This window comes from Lampetra planeri, chromosome 36 (assembly GCF_965212315.1).
Source record: "Lampetra planeri chromosome 36, kcLamPlan1.2.h2, whole genome shotgun sequence".
NCBI lineage: Eukaryota > Metazoa > Chordata > Hyperoartia > Petromyzontiformes > Petromyzontidae > Lampetra > Lampetra planeri.
In genome coordinates, this window is record NC_136142.1 from 10,003,370 (window position 1) to 10,009,866 (window position 6,497).

The following is a 6,497-nucleotide window of genomic DNA, read 5'->3' on the forward strand; positions in this document are numbered from 1 at the left end:
CATAGACTAACATTATCCATAGACTCATATTGCCCATAGACTCACATTGCCCATAGATTCACATTGCACATAGACTCACATTGCCCATAGACTAACATTATCTATAGACTAACATTGCACATAGACTAACATTATCCATAGACTAACATTGCACATAGACTCACATTGCCCATAGACTAACATTATCCATAGACTAACATTGCACATAGACTAACATTGCACATAGACTAACATTGCACGTAGACTAACAATGCACATAGACTAACATTGCACGTAGACTAACATTGCCCATAGACTAACATTGCCCATAGACTAACATTGCACCATAGACTAACATTGCCCATAGACTAACATTGCCCATAGACTAACATTGCCCATAGACTAACATTGCACCATAGACTCACATTGCCCATAGACTAACATTGCACTATAGACTAACATTGCCTATATACTAACATTGCACCATAAACTAACATTGCCCATAGACTAACATTGCCCATAGACTAACATTGCCCATAGACTAACATTGCCCATAGACTAACATTGCACCATAGACTAACATTGCCCATAGACTAACATTGCCCATAGACTAACATTGCCCATAGACTAACATTGCCCATAGACTAACATTGCCCATAGACTAACATTACACCATAGACTAACATTGCCCATAGACTAACATTGCCCATAGACTAACATTACACCATAGACTAACATTGCCCATAGACTAACATTGCCCATAGACTAACATTGCCCATAGACTAACATTGCACCATAGACTCACATTGCCCATAGACTAACATTATCCATACACTAACATTGCACATAGACTAACATTGCCCATAGACTAACATTGCCCATAGACTAACATTGCCCATAGACTAACATTGCACCATAGACTAACATTGCACATAGACTAACATTGCACATAGACTAACATTGCGCATAGACTGACATTGCCCATAGACTAACATTGCCCATAGACTAACACTGCCCATAGACTAACATTGGCCATAGACCAGTGGTTCTCGGGTTGCATGGCCACAATCGCACTCCTGTGGATCGCGTCTTTTATTTACCATTTAAAACTCGATTATCTGAGCTCATCAAATATAAATTATACTATGAACGTGTACGCCATGTGCTAGTTACCTGTGTAGAATGAAGAAAAAAACCAGTACAGTGATGTACTCGGTTTCAATGCCGACGGGTCTGCGGTCATGGTGGCTCAGAGTCGCCGACCCTCGACGAGTGATCATCATCATGTGCGTGCCCCTCGGGGCGTACCAGTCCCCACTGGCTACCACCAGGCAATCGTATCTTGCGCTTGCCGCCACGCTGAGTGCAAGCCAAGGCCGTGGTGTCGAAGATCGGCCTCGATCGTGCGTGTCCATGTCAGCCGTGGTCTTCGATACCGCGGTGGTCCCTCGACGATCGCGCGCAGGGCTCCGGCGTGATCTGTCGATGCGTCTGCCCGGGCAACGCGTCCTAAAAGCCTCAAGTCTTCTGGCTCTGTTTCATGCGTTGCCGGGCATCCCGTGCTAAGGCGCACCACGGCATTGACCATGTGTTCACTGAAGTGGATGCGGAGTAGCCGTCATCGGCACCACTGGTCGGAGGCATCCAGCTAACAGTAGTATAGGCGAATCTTTGTTGCTGTTGTAATACTGGAGCACCAGATGTGTCTGTCGAGCTATTTCATGCATCTCGTGTGCCATTGAGATTCGCTTTTAATTTATACATCGCTGCTTCCAGTGTGTTGCATAGTGCAGCCGCTGCTCATCAGTGGTCTGTATTTTTGTTTTAGCCCAATTTATTTCCAGGCCAAATGGGAAGGCTTCACTTTGCATGATCTCTAGGGCTCGGAGTAAAACTTCAAGTATTTCAGTTAGCAAGGCAACGTCGTCTGCATAGTCCAGGTCGGTGAACACCTAATTGCCGAGGGTTACTCCCAGCAGGCCTTTGTGGACCGTGCAGTGGGACAAGTAGAAGGTTCGGGGCAATGTTTGCCTTGCCTTCCTCCACTTTGGGTGCTGAACCACTCGGACAACTCTTCGTCTACGCGAATGCAACTAATTATATCTGTGTAGAGCTTCTTCATCAGATTCACGATCTTCTGTGGTAACCCAATGCCAAAAAGCTTTGCGATCGATTGAGTCGAAAGCAGCCTTGAGGTCTACATAGGCACTTATAAAAGTTTATTTTTTATTCTTGTTGGGAAAATTGTGGCAGGGCAGGAGAGTCGAGTGATGGCACGATAGTTCTTCCACTAACGTCTACTCAGTGTACCCTTGTAAAAAGGCAGGATGATGCCTTTCTTCCATTCTGCTGGTCCCGAGCATGTCCTCGACGAGTGCTGGAAGATCCTTATTGGCCATTTGATGACAACTGGGCCTCCGGACTTCAACATTTCTGCCGAGAGGTTGCAAATTCCAGGTGCCCTGCTATTTTTCATTTTTCTGAGAGTAGCCATCACTTCTTCTTCCTAAGATGGCTCAGATTTTGTGATCTTCGTTGCTGTTGCTGCAGTGGCCTGCAAAAGTTCTTCCGAGGGGGAAGCTCTGGGTGATTCAGCAGCTGAGAGTAGAATTATTTCCAGTGTGATAGTTTCTGCCTCCTATCACTGACCAAGAGGCATCTGCAGTCCATGATCTGGCGGGAAACTGCGAAATGAGTTCCCCGGAGCTGCCTAAAGTTTGCAAAGGCATCCTTGAGCTGACCCTTAGCAAGTTCTTGCTCCGCTGCTGCAGCTTTCTCCTCTGCCCACCTCTGATGGTCACCCTGAGTCTGGTTCTTGCATTACCTTCTCAGGTCCTTGTAGTCTTGGGCAGACCCTGTTAATCGTGCTTTGTTGTTTCTTGTCAATTAGGCTCCGTGTCTCGTCACTGATCCACTCTTTTTTTTATATTGTTATGAGTTCCAAGGCAGGTATTGGCCACGTCGTTGACAGACTCTTGAAAATGGTTCCAATCTGTCAGCTTTTCGTTGGATAAGGGGGAAAATCGGTTGTTAATATCGACCGTGAATTGCTGTTCGAACGCCAGGTCTGAGAGTTTTTCTTGTATTGGGGAGATTTTTTGCTGGGGAATCGTTTGAGTCTGATACAGATGGTTGCGATAACTGGCGATGATCTGTGTCGACTCTAAACTCCGGTAAACTCTACAATTTTGCAGAGCTTTCCATCTGGAGTTAATGAGTCAATATCTTTTTCTGTGTGGTCGTCGTTTGAAAACCAGGTAGGTCTGTAAATGGCATAGCGCTGGAACCAGGAGCCACACATTCTAAGCCCATTTCCCGTGCAAATATGTAGTAGCCTTTTAAAGTTGTCATTAGGGGTGCCGCTGCCATGTGGGCCGATCACAGTTTGGAGGCCTTCTCTAAAAGTGCCAAAGATTGCATTCAAATCTCCGAGGCATATAATGAGGTCCCTTCGTTTTGTGAGGTTTAGTGACTGTTCCAGAGACTGATAGAAGTGGCCTTTGATGTTGTCGAGTGCTTCGGAGAGCCACCAGGAGGCTCCGACCACAGGATGGTGTAGTTTCCTCCAGTGGTTTCACCAGCACCACGCATAGAGGCCCATGATACTGATTCGTACTCTCTCAAGTTCTTGTAACGAGTTTATGAATTGCACCTGGCTGCCCGAGGGTGATGATGATCCAGGTGCTGATGTGAAATCGTTTGCATAGTTTGAGGTTTTTGGTCATGTCCACCATAGCACACTTGTCACAGCTGGCCAGTGAAAGCCAGGCTGCGAGCTGCATGTTAACCTGCGCGACGAGTGATGCGGTATAACGACGTACTTGGTAGTGTTACTCATGGGGAATTCTTGCCAGTTATGTTCCCCTGGTCTCTTGCCGGCAGGCCTGGGTATGTAGCTGGGAGACTCGATGTTCGGTACCCTTGAGCCGGCTACCCAGCTGCTACTTTAACCTCAGAGCCAAGAGAGCTGTTGCTGAGCTTCGGGACATGTCCACACGCCGGTGGGACCAGCACACTGCAGCTATGGGGCAGGCATCTGCTCACTGACCAGTTATTCCGCCGGACGTTCGGTCGCATGTATAGACTCGGTGATGAACAGGGGGGACCACGAGATGGTGGCTGTACACACATCTGGCAGCGAGAGGCTATAACGAGAAGCATCACTGCCCCCCACCCTCGACGAGTGAGGAGCAGCTAAATAACTAAACGAACATGTATTTGTGGTTGCGGTTCTTAAGCGTGATGATGTATCATTATTACTGGAGACAAAGGCAAAAACTCACCCAGAATGTTTACTTAGACCAGAGAAACCCGACTAGCTATGAAGCTCTTTTTCACTGGTATCCAGTATGGGCACAGGGTCAGAAAGTTACCCACCTCGTGTACTGTACTTGACCTCGTGTGCTGTGCCGGGCTTCACAGGTGCTATTCGCTAACAGCACTTGCCCCGACTGTCTGTTGAGGCTAAATAGGGGGCGGGGTTGATCCTTGTCTTTGACAGGCCACGTGCTTCCGGTCACATGGTACATGTGTCTTCCGAGGGTGCCACACAAGCGTGGTTAATCCGCAAACCGGCGAGATACACTCACAGATAATTGGTTTTCCTGTGTAGTGGGTACAAACTAGAGCGAGACTTCTCTCTTGGAGGCAACACGTTTATTTCCCAATAGCGATACAGAACACAGAGGGGTACGGCCCCTTCCACCCACTACACTAGGGAGGTATATCCTCCTCACTGGCGTGCCCTATACATTCGGGACTAATGTCTATAGGGTCTTTTTCGATTTAAAGTTGTCGTGACTGCAGGGATTCATCTTCTTGGTTCTTTCGGTAAAGTCACGTAGAATGGAAATAATAAAATAAAACATAATAAAATAATTCTCACGACGTTTCGGCCACAACGCAAGCAGCCGTCCTCAGGTGAAGAACAGGTCTGTCGAGACGACAGAGTCTGAATGACACACCCCAGGCTTGGACCGTCTATTTAAGCTGGGAGGAGGAAGAGCGCATTGACAAAATAATTTGCATATCAAGAGGAATTTCAGCATATTTATGGGAAATGCAGATATGCGATTAGTACTACTTGTGAAATGCGTAGGTTTGGCGAGGGGTTTAAAGTTATGTTTTGCCTGTGCATTATGCAGGATTATCAGCATCAAAGGGAGGGGATAGGGGGAAGCATTAATAAAGGGAAGGAATGTTAATAGTCTGTAGCTGCAGTAACTAAATCACCACGTAAACAACTAAAGTATAAACTACATAGTATCATCAGTATACTAAATATACTCTCCAATAAGCTGAGCTACTAACAGTAAGTAATACATTACAATTCTATGTCGCAAAAAATATAATATGCTTCCAGCTAAACTTTATTCTCTTACATCACACGGGTCTACACCGTACTATATACTGCCATAGACAAACCCAACATTAAATTATATACTGTATTACTATAGGTATAGGGTGGTGTAGGCACCACCCTATACCTATGTGTGTGCCTCCCTAACAAGAACAACAATAAACGCTACAAAAAGTAAGTGCCCGACATAAATACACCAGCCCACCTGTACAAATTTACACAAAATACATAATAACACAAAACAAGCAATGCGCGAAGCCCATCACCCCCCCCCCGCATTGTGTACCATAACGAACAATTTAATAAAGGCAAAAAGGAAATGGCCAACAGTGTGCGGTACTCAATGAGCGGTGTGCGGCGAGTGTATGTGGTTGGCGGGGTGGGGGTCAAGAGAATCCGGAATCGAGGGGCTTTGGACCGAGTCCTTGTCGCCGGACCCCCGGTGGAGGCGGGGGGGGTAGGCAAGTGTGGTGGAGCAGCAGGTTCCGCATATGGAGCATCCGGCAGAGCAGAGGAGCTCCCTGTGGCCAGAGCCGGGGGAGCAGAGGCCGGCGGCGTTAGGCGCGGCATCAGTTGTGCGGCGTCTGGAGAAGGCATAGGCTTCTGCTGAAGATTATCATCAGCAGGCACATAACCCGGCTCGTCAGACACATCACACACTCGGCCCTGGATTTGTGGAGGCGAGACAGGGTCGTGCGGGGCATCGAATGGCTTGAGGCGCGACGGGTGCACGAACCAGCAGCGGCGACCCCAGCGAATCTGAACGCACTGCGGATGGACAATGCGGACCACAACGACCGGCCCTCTCCAGGGCTTGAACAATTTGTGTGACGTCCCCACCAGAACCTGTGGGCAGTGGAGCCATGCCTTGTCTCCGGCCCTCCACACATGTTGCGAAGTACGCAGGCCCTGCAGACGTTCATTGGCCAATTGGCGCGAATCAGAGTTCACCCTCAAAGCTTCCCGTGCCTTGGTCAGCTTTTGAATATTAAAGCGGACGGAGTCGGAAATTTTGGACGCGGCTTAACGTCGATAGGGGGGTCGTGGTCCCTGCCATACATGAGTAAGAAAGGCGAATAGCCTGTGGACGCGTGAAGGGCCATACGGTACGCAGCTAAGAAGCCCGGAATGCGTAAGTCCCAGTCCTGCTGAGATTCAC